The following is a 27496-nucleotide window of genomic DNA, read 5'->3' as shown; positions in this document are numbered from 1 at the left end:
AAGAGCCTACGTCTTAAGCATAGGGGACGACCTTCGTCCTTTCTCTCTATTCTGCCGTGGTCGAGCTTTAAGTCTTAACTTCGTACCTTACAACTCAGGCAAGAACTCCTTCTTTGACTGGTCCATCTTGAACACCTTCAAGATCATGTCAAGGTATGTGCTCATTTGAAAGTATTATTAAGCATTTTGATCCATCCTTATAGATCTTGATGCTCAATGTTCAATTAGCTTAATCCAGGCTTTCCATTGAAAAACACTTTCAAAATAACCCTATATGCTTTCCAGAAATTCTACGTCATTTCTGATCAACAATATGTCAACAATATATACTCATCAGAAATTCTATAGTGCTCCCACTCACTTCTTTGGAAATACAAGTTTCTCATAAACTTTGTACAAACCCAAAATTTTTGATCATCATCAAAGCATACATTCCAACTCCGAGATGCTCACTCCAGTCCTTAGAAGGATTGCTGGAGCTTTGCATACTTATTAGCATCTTTCGGGATTGACAAAACCTTCCGGTTGTATCACATACAACCTTTCCTCATTAAAATCGTCGAGGAAACAATGTTTTGACATCCTATCTGCAAGATTTCATAAATAATGCAGTAATCGCTAATATAATTCCAACAGACTCTTAGCATCGATACGAGTGAGAAAATCTCATCGTAGTCAACTCCTTGAACTTGTCGGAAAACATCTTAACGACAAGTCGAGCTTTCTTAATGGTGACATTTACCATCATTGTCCGTCTTCCTTTTGAAATCCATCTGTACTCATTAGCCTTACGACCATCGAGCCGTTCTGCCAAAGTCTACACTTTGTTTTCATACATGGATCCTCTCTCGGATTTTATGGCCTCAAGCCATTTATCGGAATCCGGGCCCACCATCGCTTCTCCATAGCTCGTAGGTTCATTGTTGTCTAGCAACATGACCTTCAAGACAGGATTACTGTACCACTCTGAAGCAATACGCATCCTTGTCGACCTACGAGGTTTGGTAGTGACTTGATCCGAAGTTTCATGATCACTATCATAAGATTCTACTTCAATTGGTGTAGGTGCCATAGGAACAACTTCCTGTGCCCTGCTACACACTAGTTGTAGTAATGGTTCAATAACCATATCAAGTCTCCACCATCCTTCCACTCAATTCTTTTGAGAGAAACTTTTCCTCGAGAAAGGACCCGATTCTAGAAACAATCCATATTGCTTTCGGATCTGAATTAGGAGGTATACCCAACTGTTTTGGGTTTCCTATGAAGATGCATTTTATCCGCTTTGGGTTCGAGCTTATCAACCTGAAACTTTTTCATATAAGCGTCGCAGCCCCAAACTTTTAAGAAACGACAACTTAGGTTTCTCTAAACCATAATTCATACGGTGTAATCTCATCAGAATTACGTGGTGCCCTATTTAAAGTGAATGTGGTTGTCTCTAATGCCTAACCCATGAACGATAGTGGTAATTCGATAAGAGACATCATGGTACGCACCATATCCAATAGGGTGCAACTATGATGTTCGGACACACCATCACATTATGGTGTTCCAGGCGGTATTAATTGCAAAACAATTTTCACAATGTCTTAATTGTGCGCCAAAACTCGTAACTCAGATATTCATCTCTATGATCATATCATAGACATTTTATCCTCTTGTCACAATGATCTGCTACTTCACTCTGAAATTACTTGAACCATTCAATAATTCAGACTTGTGTTTCATCAAGTAAATATACTCAACATTTACTCGAATCATCTGTGAAGTAAGAACATAATGATATTCACTGCATGCCTCAGCACTCATTCGACTGCACACATCAAAATGTGTTACTTCCAACAAGTTGCTATCTTGTTCCATCTTAATGAAAATGAGGCTTTTCAGTCATCTTGCCCATGTGGTATGATTTGCATATCTCAAGTGATTCAAAATCAAGTGAGTCCGAATGATCCATTTGCATGGAGTTTCTTCATGCATATACACCAATAGACATGGTTCGCATGTCTAACTTTTCAAAAACGAGTGAGTCCAAAGATCCATCAACATGGAGCTTCTTCATGCGTTTTATACCATTGTGACTTACATGGCAGTGCCACAAGTAAGTGGTACTATCATTACTATCTTATATCTTTTGGCATGAAAATGTGTATCACTACGACCGAGATTCAATAAACCATTCCTTTAGGTGCAAGACCATTGAAGGTATTATTCAAAAATAGAGTAACCATTATTCTCCTTAAATGAATAACCATATTGCGATAGACATAATCCAATCATGTCTATGCTCAACGCAAACACCAATCTCGGTGGTAGAGGGAGCGTGCGATGCTTGATCATATCAACCTTGGAAACACTTCCAACATATATCGTCAGCTCACCTTTAGCTAGTCTCCGTTTATTCCGTAGCTTTTATTTCGAGTTACTAACACTTAGCAACCGAACCGGTATCCAATACCCTGGTGCTACTAGGAGTACTAGTAAAGTACACATTAACATAATGTATATCCAATATACTTCTATCGACCTTGCCAGCCTTCTCATCTACCAAGTATCTAGGGTAATGCTGCTCCAGTGGTTGTTCCCCTTATTACAGAAGCACTTAGTCTCGGGTTTGGGTTCAACCTTGGGTTTCTTCACTAGAGCAGCAGCTGAATTACCGTTTCATGAAGTATCCCTTTGTTCCCTTGCCCTTCTTGAAACTAGTGGTTTCACCAACCATCAACAATTGATGCTCCTTCTTGATTTCTACTTTCGCGGTGTCAAACATCATGAATATTTCAAGGATCATCATATCTATCCCTGATATGTTATAGTTAATCACGAAGCTCTAGCAGCTTGGTGGCAATGACTTTGGGGAAACATCACTATCTCATCTGGAGGATCAACTCCCACTCGATTCAAGTGATTGTTGTGCTCAGACAATCTGAGCACAAGCTCAACGATTGAGCTTTTCTCCCTTAGTTTGCAGGCTAAGAAAATCGTCGGAGGTCTTATACCTCTTGACGTGGGCACGAGCCTGAAATCCCAACTTCAGCCCTCGAAACATCTCATATGTTCCGCGATGTTTCGAAAACGTCTTTGGTGCCTCTACTTAAACCATTTAATTGAACTATCACGTAGTTATCAAAACGTGTATGTCCGATGTTCGCAACATCGACAAACGACGTTGGGGTTCAGCACACTGAGCGGTGCATTAAGGACATAAGCTTTCTACTGATCGCATAATCGCTACTATCAACTTTCAACTATATTTTCTCTAGTAACATATCTAAACAGTGGAACTAAAGCGCGAGCTTACGACATAATTTGCAAAAGGTCTTTTGACTATGTTCAGGATAATTAAGTTCATCTTATGAACTCCCACTTAGATAGACATCCCTCTGGTCATCTAAGTGATCACATGATCCGAGTCAACTAGGCCGTGTCCGATCATCACGTGAGACGGACTAGTCATCATCGGTGAACATCTTCATGTTGATCGTATCTACCATACGACTCATGCTCGACCTTTCGGTCTCCGTGTTCCGAGGCCATGTCTGCACATGCTAGGCTCGTCAAGTTAACCCTAAGTGTTTTCGCTGTGTAAAACTGTCTTACACCCGTTGTATGTGAACGTAAGAATCCATCACACCCGATCATCACGTGGTGCTTAGAAGCGACGAACTGTAGCAACGGTGCATAGTTAGGGGAGAACACTTCTTGAAATTTTGTAAGGGATCATCTTATTTACTACCGTCGTCCTAAGCAAACAAGATGCATAAACATGATAAACATCACATGCAATCAAATAGTGACATGATATGGCCAATATCATATTGCTCCTTTTGATCTTCATCTTCGGGGCTCCATGATCATCATCGTCACCGGCACGACACCATGATCTCCATCATCGTGTCTTCATGAAGTTGTCACACCAACGACTACTTCTACTTCTATGACTAACACGTTTAGCAATAAAGTAAAGTAGTTTACATGGTGTTCTTCAATGACACGCAGGTCATACAATAAATAAAGACAACTCCTATGGCTCCTGCCGGTTGTCATACTCATCGACATGGAAGTCGTGAATCCTATTACAAGAACATGATCAATCTCATACATCACATATCATTCATCACATTCTTCTTGGCCATATCACATCACATAGCATACCCTACAAAAACAAGTTAGACGTCCTCTAATTGTTGTTGCATGTTTTACGTGGCTGCTATGGGTTTCTAGCAAGAACGTTTCTTACCTACGCAAAACCACAACGTGATATGCCAATTGCTATTTACCCTTCATAAGGACCCTTTTCATCGAATCCGTTCCGACTAAAGTGGGAGAGACTGGCACCCGCTAGCCACCTTATGCACCAAGTGCATGTCAATCGGTGGAACCTGTCTCACGTAAGAGTACGTGTAAGGTCGGTCCGGGCCGCTTCATCCCACAATACCGTCGAAACAAGATTGGACTAGTAACGGTAAGCATATTGAACAACATCAACGCCCACAACTACTTTGTGTTCTACTCGTGCAAAGAATCTATGCAATAGACCTAGCTCATGATGCCACTGTTGGGGAACGTAGCAGAAATTCAAAATTTTCCTACGTTTCACCAAGATCTATCTATGGAGAGGCCAGCAACGAGTAGAAAGAGAGTGCATCTACATACCCTTGTAGATCGCTAAGCGGAAGCGTTCAAGTGAACGGGGTTGATGGAGTCGTACTCGTCGTGATTCAAATCACCAATGATCAAGTGCCGAACGCACGGCACCTCCGCGTTCAACACACATACAGCCCGGTGACGTATCCCACGCCTTGATCCAGCAAGGAGAGAGGGAGAGGTTGAGGAAGACTCCATCCAGCAGCAGCACAACGGCGTGGTGGTGGTGGAGGAGCGTGGCAATCCTGCAGGGCTTCGCCAAGCACCACGGGAGAAGAGGAGTACTTGGGAGAGGGGGAGGGCTGCGCCAGAACTTCGTGTTAAGCTCCCATGCGTCTCCCCACTATATATAGGGGTGGAGGGGCTGGTTTCTTGCCCTCCAAGTCCATTGGGGCGTTGGCCAGGGTGGGAGGAAAGAAATCCCATCATTTCCTTCCCCACCGATTGTTATCCCCCTTTTTTAGGGATCTTGATCTTATCCCTTCGGGATATGATCTTATTCCTTCTAAGGGGGGATCTTGGTGCACCTTGACCAGGGGTGTGGGGCCTTGCCCCCACTACCCACGTTCATGTGGGTCCCCCCATGCAGGTGGGCCCCACTTCGGAACCTTCTAGAACCTTCCCAGTACAATACCGAAAAATCCCGAACATTTTCCGGTGGCCAAAATAGGACTTCCCATATATAAATCTTTACCTCCGGACCATTCCGGAACTCCTCGTGACGTCCGGGATCTCATCCGGGACTCCGAACAACATTCGGTAACCACATACAAACTTCCTTTATAACCCTAGCGTCATCGAACCTTAAGTGTGTAGACCCTACGGGTTCGGGAGACATGCAGACATGACCGAGACGTTCTCCGGTCAATAACCAACAGCGGGATCTGGATACCCATGATGGCTCCCACATGTTCCACGATGATCTCATCGGATGAACCACGATGTCAAGGACTTAATCAATCCCATATTCAATTCCCTTTGTCTATCGGTATGTTACTTGCCCGAGATTCGATCGTCGGTATCCAATACCTTGTTCAATCTCGTTACCGGCAAGTCACTTTACTCGTTCCGTAACACATCATCCTGTGATCAACTCCTTGGTCACATTGCGCATATGATGATGTCCTACCGAGTGGGCCCAGAGATACCTCTCCGTTTACACGGAGTGACAAATCCCAGTCTCGATCCGCATAAAACAATAGATACTTTCGGAGATACCTGTAGTGCACCTTTATAGTCACCCAGTTACGTTGTGACGTTTGATACACCCAAAGCACTCCTACGGTATCCAGGAGTTACACGCTCTCATGGTCGAAGGAAGAGATACTTGACATTGGCAAAGCTCTGGCAAATGAACTACACGATCTTTTGTGCTAGTCTTAGGATTGGGTCTTGTCCATCACATCATTCTCCTAATGATGTGATCCCGTTATCAACGACATCCAATGTCCATAGCCAGGAAACCATGACTATCTGTTGATCACAACGAGCTAGTCAACTAGAGGCTCACTAGGGACATATTGTGGTCTATGTATTCACACGTGTATTACGATTTCCGGATAATACAGTTATAGCATGAATAAAAGACAATTATCATGAACAAGGAAATATAATAATAATACTTTTATTATTGCCTCTAGGGCATATTTCCAACAGCATAAACATGATAAACATCACATGCAATCAAATAGTGACATGATATGGCCAATATCATATTGCTCCTTTTGATCTCCATCTTCGGGGCTCCATGATCATCATCGTCACCGGCATGACACCATGATCTCCATCATCATGATCTCCATCATCGTGTCTCCATGAAGTTGTCTCGCCAACTCATTACTTCTACTACTATGGCTACCGGTTAGCAATAAAGTAAAGTAATTACATGGCGTTGTTCAATGACACGCAGGTCATACAATAAATAAAGACAACTCCTATGGCTCCTGCCGGTTGTCATACTCATCGACATGCAAGTCGTGATTCCTATTACAAGAACATGATCAATCTCATACATCACATATCATTCATCACATTCTTCTTGGCCATATCGCATCACATAGCATACCCTGCAAAAACAAGTTGGACGTCCTCTAATTGTTGTTTGCATGTTTTACGTGGCTGCTAATGGGTTTCTAGCAAGAACGTTTCTTACCTACGCAAAACCACAACGTGATATGCCAATTGCTATTTACCCTTCATAAGGACCCTTTTCATCGAATCCGTTCCGACTAAAGTGGGAGAGACTGGCACCCGCTAGCCACCTTATGCACCAAGTGCATGTCAGTCGGTGGAACCTGTCTCACGTAAGTGTACGTGTAAGGTCGGTCCGGGCCGCTTCATCCCACAATACCATCGAAACAAGATTGGACTAGTAACGGTAAGCATATTGAACAAAATCAACGCCCACAACTACTTTGTGTTCTACTCGTGCAAAGAATCTACGCAATAGATCTAGCTCATGATGCCACTGTTGGGGAACGTAGCAGAAATTCAAAATTTTCCTACGTGTCACCAAGATCTATCTATGGAGAAACCAGAAACGAGGGGAAGGAGAGTGCATCTACATACCCTTGTAGATCGCTAAGCGGAAGCGTTCAAGAGAACGGGGTTGAAGGAGTCGTACTCGTCGTGGTCCAAATCACCGGAGATCCTAGTGCCGAACGGACGGCACCTCCGCGTTCAACACACGTACAGCCCGGTGACATCTCCCACGCCTTGATCCAGCAAGGAGAGAGGGAGAGGTTGAGGAAGACTCCATCCAGCAGCAACACAACGGCGTGGTGGTGATGGAGGAGCGTGGCAATCCTGCAGGGCTTCGCCAAGCACCGCGCGAGAGGAGGAGGGGGAGAGGTAGGGCTGCGCCAGGGAGAGGTGAAACTCATATATGGGCAGCCCCAAAACCCTCAAGTATATATAGGGGAGAGGGAGGGGGTGCGCCCCCTCTAGGGTTTCCACCCCAAGGGGTGCGGCTGCCCCAATCCCATCTAAGGGTGGCGGCCAAGGGGGGAGAGGGGGGAAACTTGCCCCCCAAGTTAGGTGGAAGCACCCCCTCCCCAAACCCTAGGCGCCTTGGGCCCTTGTGGGGGGGGGGGCGCACCAGCCCACCTGGGGCTGGTCCCCTCCCACACTTGGCCCATGTTGCCCTCCGGGGCCGGTGACCCCACTTGGTGGACCCCCGGGACCCTCCCGGTGGTCCCGGTACGTTACCGATAAAACGCGAAACTTTTCCGGTGACCAAAACGGGACTTCCCATATATAAATTTTTACCTCCGGACCATTCCGGAACTCCTCGTGACGTCCGGGATCTCATCCGGGACTCCGAACAAAATTCGGTAACCACATACAAACTTCCTTTATAACCCTAGCGTCATCGAACCTTAAGTGTGTAGACCCTACGGGTTCGGGAACCATGCAGACAAGACCGAGACGTTCTCCGGTCAATAACCAACAGCGGGATCTGGATACCCATGTTGGCTCCCACATGTTCCACGATGATCTCATCGGATGAACCACGATGTCAAGGACTCAATCGATCCCGTATACAATTCCCTTTGTCTAGCGGTATTGTACTTGCTTGAGATTCAATCGTCGGTATACCGATACCTTGTTCAATCTCGTTACCGGCAAGTCTCTTTACTCGTTCCGTAACACATCATCCCGTGATCAACCTCTTGGCCACGTTGTGCACATTATGATGATGTCCTACCGAGTGGGCCCAGAGATACCTCTCCGTCACACGGACTGACAAATCCCAGTCTCGATTCATGCCAACCCAACAGACACTTTCGGAGATACCTGTAGTGCACCTTTATAGTCACCCAGTTACGTTGTGACGTTTGGTACACCCAAAGCATTCCTACGGTATCCGGGAGTTGCACAATCTCATGGTCTAAGGAAATGATACTTGACATTAGAAAAGCTTTAGCATACGAACTACGATCTTTGTGCTAGGCTTAGGATTGGGTCTTGTCCATCACATCATTCTCCTAATGATGTGATCCCGTTATCAACGACATCCAATGTCCATGGTCAGGAAACCGTAACCATCTGTTGATCAACGAGCTAGTCAACTAGAGGCTTACTAGGGACATGGTGTTGTTTATGTATCCACACATGTATCTGAGTTTCCTATCAATACAATTATAGCATGGATAATAAACGATTATCATGAACAAGGAAATATAATAATAAATTAATTTATTATTGCCTCTAGGGCATATTTCCAACATCCCCGTCTACAATGGCATAGCAAAATCCCTACAACGTTGGTGACAAAGAAGTAAAGGCTCAGACCTACTTCATTGCACTATTGGGTTTATAATATAGCCAACTAACACATTCATGCAAACCTTACATCAAAGGACTAAATGCATATATAAAACATAGGTATAAAAGGGCATGATCAAGATGTAACTTGCCTTGTACTGTTGATGAAGATGAAATATTATATTGAGTCGTCTCTCCTTCTCGTTACGATATATCTAACGATATAAAAAAGTACTTTAACACACAACAACATCCAAATAAAGGTCCAAATAAAATACTCGAATTACAATACAAATAAAAAATAAAAAAAACAATCCAACATAAGTTGTTAGGACTTGGTTACGGGTTGAGTTAAGATCAAGAATGAAAATATGATATAGGATTTTGTTCTAGGGTTGGGTCAAAGTGAAGATCACGGCTTGAAGAGTTGTGAGGCAAGGTTCTACGACAAAGTCTATAATGGGTTTGATTGGAACATTTGACTTGGGTCCAATAAAAATGATAGATGGAGTTGATGCCATAGGGTTTATGTTACAAAAATTTATGTAACATTTCCTAAGTCCAAATTTGTATGATGATGGCATGTTACCAAAGAGGTTTTCTAGGGATCAATCTAAAAGATTTAACTCCGTGTCAAAAGTTATTAAATGATCGAGAAGGTCAAATTAAGGTGTTGATGTTAAAACAGTGGCTAAATCTTGCTGAAAAATTATTCCATGAGTTCCAACAGAAAGGTGATGTCCTAAGGTCGAACTTTCATATTATAAACATTTTTATATGTCCTATAGATTAGAAGATATAGCAAAAGTACTCAATTTAACATTTAAAACAGAACTAAACTTTAACTTGCCGAAAACTGAGATCTCGTATTTTTATAATAAATTAGATGTTCCAAGGAATCTGGGGAAATAAAATTTGTCGAATTTGGGCATACGGTTTAGGAGATATGATTTTCCGAAGTTTGAGTATTTTTCTGAAAAACTAATACGGGATTTACACAGTGCTCACCGGAGTTAGTCGACGGAGTTGGGGAAAAAGGTCGCCAGAGTTTAGGAAAATGGTCGCCGGAGTTGAGGAAGAAGGCCCCCAACGTCAAGTAGAATGAGGACGGCGAAGAGGTCGATGAGGGAAGTCCATTTTGCAATGTCCCGGGCTTGGCCTTGTCCCGTGACGGCGTGGAGCGGCCGCCGGAGTTGTCGAACTCCGACGAGCAATTGCTCTCAGAGAAGGACGAGGAAGAGAGGGGTTTTCTCGGGAGGGGGTGAGGACTGTGAGGAGAACCTATGGGCACTACTTATAGGTGAGGGGGAGGTCAGAATTCGAGCAGATGGAGATGAAATGTATGGACGTTTTGGGTGTCCGTTAATGGCCACTACGGTCGCCTTTAAGGCGCACTGAGAAGGGGAGGAGGTCGAGGAAGACGAGGGGAACCGGTTCTGAACGTTTGTGGGTTGGGGGAGGGAGAGAAGGGAAGGAAGAGGTGGAGGCGCCATGGATGTAGCCTCTGTTCGTGTTCCTGTGAATATGAACGAGGAGGAAGAAGAAGCCTGCGCGTATGGGCCTAAGTGAAGTCAAGGCCCAAGAGAAAAAATGAAAGAGAGAAAAAAAACATAGATGGGCTTGGCTGGTTGTGTATGCTGTACTTGCTGGGTTATGTGCGTGCACAGTGCTCCAGAAAAAAAATGTGCTTAGCCCTAAAAGACTTGGAATTAGATTTCGTAAATTAATAATTAGGTGGCGAAAAACTTTAACTAACGAAACCAACAAAAATGTGTACAATTACATATTTATTATTTAGAGTCTAGGAAAAAAATAGTTTCATAATTTCGTAAAAATTAATTTGTGTGTAACTTATTAATGCATTATAGACTTAATTGAATTACTCAAAATTCAAATCGGAGTTTTTGAAAATCCACAAACTATTAATTGTCAATTACTAAATATTTCCGAATATGTCTTGGAGAAGTCACATTATCTCCTCTCATTAATTTATTTTAATAATTTGGAAATATATATATGGCATTAAAACTCCAAATAAGATCCAATTTCAAATGAAACTCCAAATGGGATACTCATCCACCACATTTGAGAAAGTCATGTTATTCTCACTCCAAAATTGTGATTGTGGTTTCCAATATTTCAAAAAGAGTCAAACAGAAATTAAAGCCCTTTGATTTCTTCAATAAACTTCCCCAACCATAGTTTTCTTTATTGGACAAAATGTTACCCAACTTTTATAACATGATTAGAAAAAGTTTTAAACAACAACTCAAAAGGTTTTAATTCTCATGAAAAAATAAAATAATTTCACACAATCCATCACACAACAATCAAACAAACAATTCTATTTATTTATTTAATATAACATTCCAAAATATAGAATTTTGGGATGTTACAAACCTACCACACTTAAAATGAATCTCGTCCTCGAGATTCGGAAAGGCTAGAAAGAAAAGGTTAGGGTTGGGTCTCCTTGCAATTCCATTGATCATCATGAAGGTCCCGGGTGCTAACACACTTAAAATAAACTCATGCACCACCTCTATAGTGTTGACAACACATTTCTCCTCAGGTTTCTTTTAATAGCTCCTTCATTGATGCTTTAGAGGCATAACATTTCCTTCAATATCATGGGTCTTTGCATCAAAATGAAATTCTTCCGAGACTGTATCTTCTCATTTGATAGGTTTAGTGCCAATGCTAAATAACTATCGAAAAATCTCATGGAGGTCTGCCATTATTAGTTCCTTGCAAGAAATGGGTCTTGGCTTCATTCTCACCATGTAACCTACGATTGGCCGCAGCTGCCATGTACATGGGTTCCTCATCATACCATTCTATGGCTTAAGCAAGGCTTCAACGGGCGTCGGCACTTTACTGTGGGTAAGTCACTCAGATTTACCATTCCAAATAACAAGAGCGAATGATAAGAGTAAGTCAAGCCATGCCGCACCCAAATCATTACCCTGTATATGGTTTAGTGAATCTCGCACTCTAACACTCGGGCATCCTCATAGGCATTGCAGATTTCTCTTGTCCACGAACTGAGTTCGAATAAATCCATCGATTCTGCAAGCAAAACAAAAACAACTATCGTTCCACCAAAACCCTTTGGTTTTACGTATCCTCCTATGGAATAGCTATAACTTCATCGGTAGACGTTTCATGGATCCTTCATAATTCTTCCTAAAACAAGACTGTGCTTGTTCCTCGGTAAATCCTGGGCTTGTGGGTTATGGCCCACTTCAACACTTGTAGAGATTTTACTCATCCTTGGAGTTACAACTGATCCATATTCTCCGGTAATTCTCATACTACTTCATTTCCTTCATCTCCTTGTGGTAACCAACATAACGAAATCAATCTGCAACTTAATTTTGTCCGGCTCCTTTCTACGGATCGGTATGAACAACACGTTTCTTTCTCCTTTGACCCTGTGGTTTTATGAAATACTACCACACTTAAAATGAATTGTACTAATTCATCCATAGACCATATTTCTCATATCCTCAAAAATGATTAAAGTCTAAGGGAGTGGCAACTCTTACAATTCAACATGGCACTGATGATTCAACTTTATTGATCCATGAAATATTACATTCTCCAAGACTTCCATTCCATAGGTCAACCTTTCTGATTGTATCGCATACAACCTTTCCTTACGAAGACTGGTAAGGAAACTCGTTTTGACATCCATCTGCCAGATTTCATAAATGCAGCTAATGCTAACATGATTCCGACGGACTTAAGCATCGCTACGGATGAGAAAATCTCATCGTAGTCAACTCCTTGAACTTGTGAAAAACTCTTCGCCACAAGTCGAGCTTCATAGACGGTGACATTACCATCCACGTCCGTCTTCTTCTTAAAGATCCATTTATCTCAATGGATTGCCGATCATTGGGCAAGTCCACCAAAGTCCATGCTTTGTTCTGACACATGGATCCTATTTCAGATTTCATGGCTTCTAACCATTTGTCGGAATATGGGCCCACCATCGCTTCTCCATAGCTCGTAGGTTCGTTGTTGTCTAGCAACATGACCTTCAAGACAGGATTACTGTACCACTCTGAAGCAGTACGCATCCTTGTCGACCTACGAGGTTTGGTAGTGACTTGATCCGAAGTTTCATGATCACTATCATAAGCTTCTACTTCAATTGGTGTAGGTGCCATAGGAACAACTTCCTGTGCCCTGCTACACACTAGTTGTAGTAATGGTTCAATAACCATATCAAGTCTCCACCATCCTCCCACTCAACTTTTCGAGACAAACTTTTCCTCGAGAAAGGACCCGGTTCAAGAAACAATCCCTATTGCTTTCGGATCTGAATTAGGAGGTACACCCAACTGTTTTGGGTGTCCTATGAAGATGCATTTTATCCACTTTGGGTTCGAGCTTATCAACCTGAAACTTTTTCACATAAGCGTCGCAGCCCCAAACTTTTAAGAAACGACAACTTAGGTTTCTCCAAACGGTGTCGTCTCAACGGAATTACGTGGTACCCTATTAAAGTGAGTGCGGTTGTCTCTAATGCCTAACCCATGAACGATAGTGGTAATTCGATAAGAGACATCATGGTACGCACCATATCCAATAGGGTGCAACTATGATGTTCAGACACACCATCACACTATGGTGTTCCAGGCGGTATTAATTGTGAAACAATTTCCACAATGTCTTAATTGCATGCCAAAGCTCGTAACTCAGATACTCATCTCTATGATCATATCATAGACATTTTATCCTCTTGTCACGATGATCTTCAACTTCACTCTGAAATTACTTGAACCATTCAATAATTCAGACTTGTGTTTCATCAAATAAATATACTCAGTATCTACTCAAATCATCCGTGAAGTAAGAACATAACGATATTCACTGCATGCCTCAGCACTCATTGGACTGCACACATCAAGATGTGTTGCTTCCAACAAGTTGCTATCTTGTTCCATTTTACTGAAAACGAGGCTTTCAGTCATCTTGCCCATGTGGTATAATTTGCATATCTCAAGTGATCCAAAATCAAGTGAGTCCAAACGATCCATCTGCATGGAGTTTCTTCATGCGTATACACCAACAGACTTGGTTCGCATGTCTCAAACTTTTCAAAAACGAGTGAGTCCAAAGATCCATCAACATGGAGCTTCTTCATGCGTTTTATACCAATATGACTTACATGGCAGTGCCACAAGTAAGTGGTACTATCATTACTATCTTATATGTTTTGGCATGAAAATGTGTATCACTACGATCGAGATTCAATAAACCATTCCTTTAGGTGCAAGACCACTGAAGGTATTATTCACATAAATAGAGTAACCATTATTCTCCTTAAATGAATAACCGTATTGCAACAGACATAATCCAATCATGTCTATGCTCAACGCAAACACCAAATGACAATCATTCAGGTTTAATACTATTCTTGATGGTAGAGGGAGCGTGCGATGTTTGATCACATCAAACTTGGAAACAGTTCCAAGATATATCGTCAGCTCACCTTTAGCTAGTCTCCGTTTATTCCGTAGCCCTTTTTATTTCGAGTTACTAACACTTAGCAACTGAACCAGTATCTTAATACCCTGGTGCTACTAGGAGTACTAGTAAAGTACACATTAACATAATGTATATCCAATATACTTCTATCGACTTTGCCAGCCTTCTCATCTACCAAGTATCTAGGGTAATTCTGCTCCAGTGGTTGTTCCCCTTATTACAAAAGCACTTAGTCTCGGGTTTGGGTTCAACCTTGGGTTTCTTCACTAGAGCAGCAGCTGATTTGCCATTTCATGAAGTGTCCCTTCTTGCCCTTGCCCTTCTTGAAACTAGTGGTTTCACTAACCATCAACAATTGATACTTCTTCTTGATTTCTACTTTCGCAGTGTCAAATATCGTGAATACTTCAAGGATCATCATATCTATCCCTGATATGTTATAGTTCATCACGAAGCTCTAGCAGCTTGGTGGCAATGACTTTGGAGAAACATCACTATCTCATCTGGAAGATCAACTCTCACTCGATTCAAGTGATTGTTGCACTCAGACAATCTGAGCACAAGCTCAACGATTGAGCTTTTCTCCCTTAGTTTGCAGGCTAAGAAAATTGTCAGAGGTCTTATACCTCTTGACGTGGGCACGAGCCTGAAATCCCAATTTCAGCCCTCGAAAACATCTCATATGTTTCGCGACATTTCGAAACCGTCTTTGGTGCCTCAACTCTAAACCGTTTAACTGAACTATCACGTAGTTATCAAAACGTGTATGTCCGATGTTCGCAACATCCACAAACGACGTTTGGGGTTCAACACACTGAGCAGTGCATTAAGGACATAAGCTTTCTACTGTCCGCATAATCGATACTGTCAACTTTCAACTATATTTTCTCTAGGAACATATCTAAACAGTGGAACTAAAGCGCGAGCTTACGACATAATTTGCAAAGATCTTTTGACTATGTTCAGGATAATTAAGTTCATCTTATGGACTCCCACTCAGATAGACATCCCTCTAGTCATCTAAGTGATTACATGATCCGAGTGAACTAGGCCATGTCCGATCATCACGTGAGACGGACTAGTCATCATCGGTGAACATCTTCATGTTGATCGTATCTACTATACGACTCGAGGCCATGTCTGTACATGCTAGGCTCGTCAAGTCAACCTAAGTGTTTCGCGTGTGTAAATCTGTCTTACACCCGTTGTATGTGAACGTAAGAATCCATCACACCCGATCATCACGTGGTGCTTAGAAACGATGAACTTTCGCAACGGTGCACAGTTAGGGGGAACACTTTCTTGAAATTTTAATGAGGGATCATCTTATTTACTACCGTCGTTCTAAGCAAATAAGATGCATAAACATGATAAACATCACATGCAATCAAATAGTGACATGATATGGCCAATATCATATTGCTCCTTTTGATCTCCATCTTCGGGGCTCCATGATCATCATCGTCACCGGCATGACACCATGATCTCCATCATCGTATCTCCATGAAGTTGTCTCGCCAACTCATTACTTCTACTACTATGGCTACTGGTTAGCAATAAAGTAAAGTAATTACATGGCGTTGTTCAATGACACGCAGGTCATACAATAAATAAAGACAACTCCTATGGCTCCTGCCGGTTGTCATACTCATCGACATGCAAGTCGTGATTCCTATTACAAGAACATGATCAATCTCATACATCACATATCATTCATCACATTCTTCTTGGCCATATCACATCACATAGCATACCCTGCAAAAACAAGTTAGACATCCTCTAATTGTTGTTTGCATGTTTTACGTGGCTGCTAATGGGTTTCTAGCAAGAACGTTTCTTACCTACGCAAAACCACAACGTGATATGCCAATTGCTATTTACCCTTCATAAGGACCCTTTTCATCGAATCCGTTCCGACTAAAGTGGGAGAGACTGGCACCCGCTAGCCACCTTATGCACCAAGTGCATGTCAGTTGGTGGAACCTGTCTCACGTAAGTGTACGTGTAAGGTCGGTCCGGGCCGCTTCTTCCCGCAATACCATCGAAACAAGATTGGACTAGTAACGGTAAGCATATTGAACAAAATCAACGCCCACAACTACTTTGTGTTCTACTCGTGCAAAGAATCTACGCAATAGACCTAGCTCATGATGCCACTGTTGGGGAACATAGCAGAAATTCAAAATTTTCCTACGTGTCACCAAGATCTATCTATGGAGAAACCAGCAACGAGGGGAAGGAGAGTGCATCTACATACCCTTGTAGATCGCTAAGCGGAAGCGTTCAAGAGAACGGGGTTGAAGGAGTCGTACTCGTCGTGATCCAAATCACCGAAGATCCTAGTGCTGAACGGACGGCACCTCCGCGTTCAACACACGTACAGCCCGGTGACGTATCCCACGCCTTGATCCAGCAAGGAGAGAGGGAGAGGTTGAGGAAGACTCCATCCAGCAACAGCACAACGGCGTGGTGGTGATGGAGGAGCGTGGCAATCCTGCAGGGCTTCGCCAAGCACCGCGGGAGAGGAGGAGGGAGAGAGGTAGGGCTACGCCAGGGAGAGGTGAAACTCATATATGGGCAGCCCCAAAACCCTCAAGTATATATAGGGGAGAGGGAGGGGGTGCGCCCCCTCCAGGGTTTCCACCCCAAGGGGTGCGGCTGCCCCAATCCCATCTAAGGGTGGCGGCCAAGGGGGAAGAGGGGCGAAACTTGCTCCCCAAGTTAGGTGGAAGCACCCCCTCCCCAAACCCTAGGCGCCTTGGGCCCTTGTGGGGGGGGGGGGGCGCACCAGCCCACCTGGGGCTGGTCCCCTCTCACACTTGGCCCATGCAGCCCTCCGGGGCCGGTGGCCCCACTTGGTGGACCGCCGGGACCCTCCCCGTGGTCCCGGTACGTTACCGATAAAACCTGAAACTTTTCCGGTGACCAAAACAGGACTTCCCATATATAAATCTTTACCTCCGGACCATTCCGGAACTCCTCGTGACGTCCGGGATCTCATCCGGGACTCCGAACAACATTCGGTAACCACATACAAACGTCCTTTATAACCCTAGCGTCATCGAACCTTAAGTGTGTAGACCCTACGGGTTCGGGAACCATGCAGACATGACCGAGACATTCTCCGGTTAATAACCAACAGCGGGATCTGGATACCCATTGTTGGCTCCCCCATGTTCCACGATGATCTCATCGGATGAACCACGATGTCAAGGACTCAATCGATCCCGTATACAATTCCCTTTGTCTAGCGGTATTGTACTTGCCCGAGATTCGATCGTCGGTATACCGATACCTTGTTCAATCTCGTTACCGGCAAGTCTCTTTACTTGTTCCGTAACACATCATCCCGTGATCAACCCCTTGGTCACATTGTGCACATTATGATGATGTCCTACCGAGTGGGCCCAGAGATACCTCTCCGTCACACGGAGTGACAAATCCCAGTCTCGATTCGTGCCAACCCAACAGACACTTTCGAAGATACCTGTAGTGCACCTTTATAGTCACCCAGTTACATTGTGATGTTTGGTACACCCAAAGCATTCCTACGGTATCCGGGAGTTGCACAATCTCATGATCTAAGGAAATGATACTTGACATTAGAAAAGCTTTAGCATACGAACTACGATCTTTGTGCTAGGCTTAGGATTGGGTCTTGTCCATCACATCATTCTCCTAATGATGTGATCCCGTTATCAACGACATCCAATGTCCATGGTCAGGAAACCATAACCATCTGTTGATCAACGAGCTAGTCAACTAGAGGCTTACTAGGGACATGGTGTTGTCTATGTATCCACGCATGTATCTGAGTTTCCTATCAATACAATTATAGCATGGATAATAAACGATTATCATGAACAAGGAAATATAGTAATAACTTAATTTATTATTGCCTCTAGGGCATATTTCCAACATCCCCGTCTACAATGGCATAGCAAAATCCCTACAACGTTGGTGACAAAGAAGTAAAGGCTCAGACCTACCTCATTGCACTACTGGGTTTATAATATAGCCAACTAACACATTCATGCAAACCATACATCAAAGGACTAAATGCATATATAAAACATAGGTATAAAAGGGCATGATCAAGATGTAACTTGCCTTGTACTGTTGATGAAGATGAAATATTATATTGAGTCGTCTCTCCTTCTCGTTACGATATATCTAACGATATAAAAAAGTACTTTAACACACAACAACATCCAAATAAAGGTCCAAATAAAATACTCGAATTACAATACAAATAAAAAAATAAAAATAAAAACATTCCAACATAAGTTGTTAGGACTTGGTTACGGGTTGAGATAAGATCAAGAATGAAAATATGATATAGGATTTTGTTCTAGGGTTGGGTCAAAGTGAAGATCACGGCTTGAAGAGTTGTGAGGCAAGGTTCTACGACAAAGTCTATAATGGGTTTGATTGGAATATTTGACTTGGGTCCAATAAAAATGATAGATGGAGTTGATGCCATAGGGTTTATGTTACAAAAATTTATGTAACATTTCCTAAGTCCAAATTTGTATGATGATGGCATGTTACCAAAGAGGTTTTCTAGGGATCAATCTAAAAGATTTAACTCCGTGTCAAAAGTTATTAAATGATCGAGAAGGTCAAATTAAGGTGTTGATGTTAAAACAGTGGCTAAATCTTGCTGAAAAATTATTCCATGAGTTCCAACAGAAAGGTGATGTCCTAAGGTCGAACTTTCATATTATAAACATTTTTATATGTCCTATAGATTATAAGATATAGCAAAAGTACTCAATTTAACATTTAAAACAGAACTAAACTTTAACTTGCCGAAAACTGAGATCTCGTATTTTTATAATAAACTAGATGTTCCAAGAAATCTGGGGAAATAAAATTTGTCGAATTTGGGCATACGGTTTAGGAGATATGATTTTCCGAAGTTTGAGTATTTTTCTGAAAAACTAATACGGGATTTACACAGTGCTCACCGGAGTTAGTCGACGGAGTTGGGGAAAAAGGTCGCCAGAGTTTAGGAAAATGGTCGCCGGAGTTGAGGAAGAAGGCCCCCAACGTCAAGTAGAATGAGGACGGCGAAGAGGTCGATGAGGGAAGTCCATTTTGCAATGTCCCGGGCTTGGCCTTGTCCCGTGACGGCGTGGAGCGGCCGCCGGAGTTGTCGAACTCCGACGAGCAATTGCTCTCAGAGAAGGACGAGGAAGAGAGGGGTTTTCTCGGGAGGGGGTGAGGACTGTGAGGAGAACCTATGGGCACTACTTATAGGTGAGGGGGAGGTCAGAATCCGAATAGATGGAGATGAAATGTATGGACGTTTTGGGTGTCCGTTAATGGCCACTGCGGTCGCCTTTAAGGCGCACTGAGAAGGGGAGGAGGTCGAGGAAGACGAGGGGAACCGGTTCTGAACGTTTGTGGGTTGGGGGAGGGAGAGAAGGGGAGGAAGAGGTGGAGGCGCCATGGATGTAGCCTCTGTTCGTGTTCCTGTGAATATGAACGAGGAGGAAGAAGAAGCCTGCGCGTATGGGCCTAAGTGAAGTCAAGGCCCAAGAGAAAAAATGAAAGAGAGAAAAAAAACATAGATGGGCTTGGCTGGTTGTGTATGCTGTACTTGCTGGGTTATGTGCGTGCACAGTGCTCCGGAAAAAAAATGTGCTTAGCCCTAAAAGACTTGGAATTAGATTTCATAAATTAATAATTAGGTGGCGAAAAACTTTAACTAACGAAACCAACAAAAATGTGTACAATTACATATTTATTATTTAGAGTCTAGGAAAAATATAGTTTCATAATTTTGTAAAAAATAATTTCTGTGTAACTTATTAATGCATTATAGACTTAATTGAATTACTCAAAATTCAAATCAGAGTTTTTGAAAATCCACAAACTGTTAATTGTCAATTACTAAATATTTCCGAATATGTCTTGGAGAAGTCACATTATCTCCTCTCATTAATTTATTTTAATAATTTGGAAATATATATATGGCATTAAAACTCCAAATAAGATCCAATTTCAAATGAAACTCCAAATGGGATACTCATCCACCACATTTGAGAAAGTCATGTTATTCTCACTCCAAAATTGTGATTGTGGTTTCCAATATTTCAAAAAGAGTCAAACAGAAATTAAAGCCCTTTGATTTCTTGAATAAACTTCCCCAACCATAGTTTTCTTTATTGGACAAAATGTTACCCAACTTTTATAACATGATTAGAAAAAGTTTTAAACAACAACTCAAAAGGTTTTAATTCTCATGAAAAAATAAAATAATTTCACACAATCCATCACACAACAATCAAACAAACAATCCTATTTATTTATTTAATATAACATTCCAAAATATAGAATTTTGGGATGTTACAAACCTACCACACTTAAAATGAATCTCGTCCTCGAGATTCGGAAAGGCTAGAAAGAAAATGTTAGGGTTGGGTCTCCTTGCAATTCCATTGATCATCATGAAGGTCCCGGGTGCTAACACACTTAAAATAAACTCATGCACCACCTCTATAGTGTTGACAACACATTTCTCCTCAGGTTTCTTTTAATAGCTCCTTCATTGATGCTTTAGAGGCATAACATTTCCTTCAATATCATGGGTCTTTGCATCAAAATGAAATTCTTCCGAGACTGTATCTTCTCATCTGATAGGTTTAGTGCCAATGCTAAATAACTATCGAAAAATCTCATGGAGGTCTGCCATTATTGGTTCCTTGCAAGAAATGGGTCTTGGCTTCATTCTCACCATGTAACCTACGATTGGCCGCAGCGCCATGTACATGGGTTCCTCATCATACCATTCTATGGCTTAAGCAAGGCTTCAACGGGCGTCGGCACTTTACTGTGGGTAAGTCACTCAGATTTACCATTCCAAATAACAAGAGCGAATGATAAGAGTAAGTCAAGCCATGCCGCACCCAAATCATTACCCTGTATATGGTTTAGAGAATCTCGCACTCTAACACTCGGGCATCCTCACAGGCATTGCAGATTTCTCTTGTCCACGAACTGAGTTCGAATAAATCCATCGATTCTGCAAGCCAAACAAAAACAACTATCGTTCCACCAAAACCCTCTAGTTTTACGTATCCTCCTATGGAATAGCTATAACTTCATCGGTAGACGTTTCATGGATCCTTCATAATTCTTCCTAAAACAAGACTGTGCTTGTTCCTCGGTAAATCCTGGGCTTGTGGGTTATGGCCCACTTCAACACTTGTAGAGATTTTACTCATCCTTGGAGTTACAACTGATCCATATTCTCCGGTAATTCTCATACTACTTCATTTCCTTCATCTCCTTGTGGTAACCAACATAACAAAATCAATCTGCAACTTAATTTTGTCCGGCTCCTTTCTACGAATCAGTATGAACAACACGTTTCTTTCTCCTTTGACCCTGTGGTTTTACAAAATACTACCACACTTAAAATGAATTGTACTAATTCATCCATAGACCATATTTCTCATATCCTCGAAAATGATTAAAGTCTAAGGGAGTGGCAACTCTTACAATTCAACATGGCACTGATGATTCAACTTTATTGATCCATGAAATATTACATTCTCCAAGACTTCCATTCCATAGGTCAACTCAACCTACTCATGAAAATAAAATTGCTTCATACTACTTATTACTGATATCATAATCTCGACTACTCAGTTTTAGCTTTCTTTTGATCCGAACATTCCCTAGCATAATGTCCCACTTCCTTACAACGAAAACAAATGGCTTCCGACTTGTCTCGAGGCTTCCTTGTGATGTTCTTGACTCCTAGGGTTCTTGGTTTCTTGTCCGAACATTCATGGTAGTAGTGCCATGAGTTCTTGCACCTGAAACATGTGATATGACTCAGGTCCTTCTCTACAGATATTAGGTTACTCTGGGAGGTATTAGTTTCCTCTTCGAGGACTTCTTCATACCGATCAGGGCTTCTATTTCATGTGGATCAAATTCCACTTCTTCTATCGGGAAGTATTCTGGATTCTCTTTTCTTTCCTTGGTGCAATACTGTGAAAAGTTTCCTTTTTCTCCACATGAATAGCAGGCTTTGGAATAAAATCCTGTTAGGCCTTCTCCATCAGGGTCTTCAACATCGTCCTTCGTCACAGGTTCTTTCATACCTTCTCGGAGGGTTTCCTTCATTCCTTCCTTATGCTTCCGGGTAGTTTGTTATACCACGGAATAAATGTGACACTGAGCAGGGTAGTGATCCGTTCCTTCACATAAGAAACATGTAACCTGCCAGGTTGGGCATTCTCCAGATGGGTGATTTTCTTCACAATGTGGGCATCCGTCCTTGTGTTCTTTATGGGTGTGTCCAATTTCTCCGCAAATCTTACATGCACAAGGTTTCTTCATCATCTTACTATCGTAGGGCTTCCGGGTAAGACGAGACCTTAGTAGAGTCGTCTTGAAATCTCCCCAAGTCTTTGCTCCACTCCATCCTTGTATGGCTTGATGCATTTTCCACCATGTTGCGGCACTTCCTTCAAAGTATTGAAGAGCGTATGGTGCTTCATCCTTTCTTTCAACAAGGTTGATCCTCATGTGATTCTCCATGTTACGAATCCATTGCTCGGTCTCCAACTGAGTCTTGGGTCTCGAGAATTTGAGTCCATCTTCATTCATCATCTATTGGGTCCAAGGGGTTTGAGATGAGATAGAGTTGGAGGAATAGAGAGATACACACATCGCACAAGTCAATCATGATTCAGACATTCACTCAATCAAACATTAATGTAGTACTGCCACCCACATAAGTTGGTATTGTCAGATACTCAAACCGTAAACGTTCAAACTTATTTTCTCATGGTGGTCTACTACTAAACTAACTTCTCCTGATCTTGGTTCTAGTCTCCACGGGGATTCTTCTGCTTGTGTTGGATATTCTCCAGTTCTTCAACCAGATAATCTCTATTGAGACGGAGTTTCCTGTGGTGTCCCAGTATGTCTTGGAGTTTATTCTTGAGCTTCTGGATCTCAACATCTTTGGTACGAGCTATGGTCCTGCTGTTCTCCAGTTCCTGACGAAGTTTCTGAACTTCAAGGTCTTCCTCTGCATGCTTGGTTACCTCTAGCTTCTGGGCATTGAGTTCTTCATGCAGTGCTTACTTATCGAAGAATACTTCGAGAAGGTCCATCTGGAGGTTCTTGATGTAATGCTCCAAGTCTTGGTTATACACCGTCAGAGGTGAAAACTTCAGCTTTTGCTCCTTCGTCAGTAAGATATGTGCTCCACCAGCTTTCTGCCATCCAAGCTTTCCAAAACTGTTCTTGCTTAGCTCATTACGATGACGATAGCACATGCGTGCAATTGCATCATGAATGGCAGTGTTGATGCCCATATCCTTGTTGTGGGCTATCATCTCATATGTGATGTCTCCTTTCTTGGGGTCTCCATGACGTCCAAAAACTCGAGTCTTAATGCCCCATGTTCCGGTTCTTCTCTTCTTCACCTTGATCTCCCGTATCGGCAACTTCAGCAGTCTGACCAGTACCATGAGGGTTGGACCACAAAGAACGTCCTTGTAGTGCTCTCTGGTGTTCAGGGTGAAATTCTCCATCTAAAATTTAGAAATAATAAGAGTTTTGGTCAAGGGTTCAAAAGATGAGGGAAAATTCCAAGGCAAAAATTGTTCTCTCGGGGTCTTGCTGGTACTAAGCCATTTCCTAGGGTCACGTCCTACAGTCAACATGTGCTCTGATACCATTTCTGTAGCGACCCGACCTCAGACGGTCAAGTCTCTGTGTATCTGTGCTATCCCTGGATCGGTATGCTAGCACACATAGTACATCAATGTATATATCAAAGTCCAATCACATGTATAAGTAACGAAAAACTGATATATACCTTAAGAATCTCAGCGAAAACATGCAAACGGGTGTGGAGTCCCATCAACACCATCGGCAAGTTGAGTGCGGCCCGTAACCCTATCATATCACATACTCGTCGGATAATACCTGCAACATAATATGTTGTAGCCGTGTAGGTCAGTACGTTGAATGTACTGGCAAGTCACACCACAAGAGATGAGTAAATGTCCTATTTATACATGCAATATGGCTGGTGGATGGTTCTAAATTTAATTTGCATAAAGCTGATTTTTCCTTATCATCAAAAGAATATCATATTGTTACTACATAATTCATCATTATATGATTGAGATGGTTGCTCCATTCAATCTATACCCAAATTCTTTAAAACCCATTAAATTAATTAAGAATGATGAGATCGCTCAATTCCCACTTCCCAGATGCTCAAATTGTCCATAACAGGGGACACGGCTAATCGATTAGTTTTACACTCGGCAGAGGTTTGCACACTTTTCCCCACAAGACTCGATCACCTACTTTGTAGTCCTCGCATTGCCTGGTGTTTGAGAATCGAAAGATCGAGACAGTCTTTCTGAAGTGTTCCCTCTTAACCCTGGGTAGACCGGTACACCTACATATATAACTACATCTGCTAGTCTACCATGGTAAGAGATCACACAACATACACAACTAAGCCAGAGCCCATAATATCTTGTGGCTGTGCAGGTAAGCTTCTAGTCATGAAAAATTGATGAATCCCTTTGAGCTTGGGTGGCAGTCCATAGGGTGATCACACGGGTACTCCGGGATCCCCTGGGCAAGTCCACTGGTTTCTCCAGGATGCCCGGGCAAGTCCACTGGCTTCTCCAGGGTGCCCCTTACCAATCCACCCAGATGTGTGTTAATGTTGCCACCTTCAGGTTACCCTTAATTATTATATCACTCGCAACTTTCATGATCTCACATACCAATCCCCGTCTACAATGGCATAGCAAAATCCCTACAACGTTGGTGACAAAGAAGTAAAGGCTCAGACCTACCTCATTGCACTACTAGGTTTATAATATAGCCAACTAACATATTCACGCAAACCTTACATCAAAGGACTAAATGCATATATAAAACATAGGTATAAAAGGGCATGATCAAGATGTAACTTGCCTTGTACTGTTGACGAAGATGAAATATTATATTGAGTCGTCTCTCCTTCTCGTTACGATATATCTAACGATATAAGAAAATACTTTAACACACAACAACATCCAAATAAAGGTCCAAATAAAATACTCGAATTACAATACATATAAAAAATAAAAATAAAAGCATTCCAACATAAGTTATTAGGACTTGGTTACGGGTTGAGATAAGATCAAGAATGAAAATTTGATATAGGATTTTGTTCTGGGGTTAGGTCAAAGTGAAGATCACGGCTTGAAGAGTTGTGAGGCAAGGTTCTACGACAAAGTCTATAATGGGTTTGATTGGAATATTTGACTTGGGTCCAATAAAAATGATAGATGGAGTTGATGCCATATGGTTTATGTTATAAAAATTTATGTAACATTTCCTAAGTCCAAATTTGTATGATGATGGCATTTTACCAAAGAGGTTTTCTAGGGATCAATCTAAAAGATTTAAATTCGTGTCGAAAGTTATTAAATGATCTAGAAGGTCAAATTAAGGTGTTGATGTTAAAACAGTGGCTAAATCTTGCTGAAAAATTATTCCATGAGTTCCAACAGAAAGGTGATGTCCTAAGGTCGAACTTTCATATAATAAACATTTTTATATGTCCTATAGATTAGAAGATATAGCAAAAGTACCCAATTTAACATTTAAAATAGAACTAAACTTTAACTTGCCAAAAACTGAGATCTCGTATTTTTATAATAAACTAGATGTTCTAAGCAATCTGGGGAAATAAAATTAGTCAAATTTGGGCATACGGTTTAGGAGATATGATTTTCCGAAGTTTGAGTATTTTTCTGAAAAACAAATACGGGATTTACACAGTGCTCACCGGAGTTAGTCGCCGGAGTTGGGGAAAAAGGTCGCCGGAGTTGAGGAAAAAGGTCGCCGGAGTTGAGGAAGAAGGCCCCCAACGTCAAGTAGAATGAGGACGGCGAAGAGGTCGACGAGGGAAGTCCATTGGGCAATGTCCCGGGCTCGGCCTCGTCCCGTGACGGCGTGGAGAGGCCGCCGGAGTTGTCGAACTCTGACGAGCAATTGCTCTCAGAGAAGGATGAGGAAGAGAGGGGTTTTCTCGGGAGGGGGTGACGACTGTGAGGAGAACTTATGGGCACTACTTATAGGTGAGGGGGAGGTCAGAATTCGAGCAGATGGAGATGAAATGCATGGACGTTTTGGGTGTCCGTTAATGGCCACTACGGTCGCCTTTAAGGCGCACTGAGAAGGGGAGGAGGTCGAGGAAGACGAGGGGAACCGCTTCTGACCGTTTGTGGGTTGGGGGAGGGAGAGAAGGGGAGGAAGAGGTGGAGGCGCCATGGATGTAGCCTCTGTTGGTGTTCGTGTGAGTATGAACGAGGAGGAAGAAGAAGCCTGCGCGTATGGGCCTAAGTGAAGTCAAGGCCCAAGAGAAAAAATGAAAGAGAGAAAAAAAACATAGATGGGCTTGGCTGGTTGTGTATGCTGTACTTGTTGGGTTATGTGCGTGCACAGTGCTCCGGAAAAATGTGCTTAGCCCTAAAAGACTTGGAATTAGATTTCGTAAATAAATAATTAGGTGACGAAAAACTTTAACTAACGAAACCAACAAAAATGTGTACAATTACATATTTATTATTTAGAGTCTAGGAAAAAAAATAGTTTCATAATTTCGTAAAAATTAATTTGTGTGTAACTTATTAATGCAGTATAGACTTAATTGAATTACTCAAAATTCAAATCAGAGTTTTTGAAAATCCACAAACTGTTAATTGTCAATTACTAAATATTTCCGAATATGTCTTGGAGAAGTCACATTATCTCCTCTCATTAATTTATTTTAATAATTTGGAAATATATATATGGCATTAAAACTCCAAATAAGATCCAATTTCAAATGAAACTCCAAATGGGATACTCATCCACCACATTTGAGAAAGTCATGTTATTCTCACTCCAAAATGTGAATGTGGTTTCCAATGTTTCAAAAAGAGTCAAACATAAATTAAAGCCCTTTGATTTCTTGAATAAACTTCCCCAACCATAGTTTTCTTTATTGGAAAAAATGTTACCCAACTTTTATAACATGATTAGAAAAAGTTTT

This window comes from Triticum aestivum, chromosome 2B (genome assembly GCF_018294505.1).
Source record: "Triticum aestivum cultivar Chinese Spring chromosome 2B, IWGSC CS RefSeq v2.1, whole genome shotgun sequence".
In the NCBI taxonomy this organism is placed as follows: domain Eukaryota; kingdom Viridiplantae; phylum Streptophyta; class Magnoliopsida; order Poales; family Poaceae; genus Triticum; species Triticum aestivum.
This window is presented reverse-complemented; position numbering follows the sequence as displayed.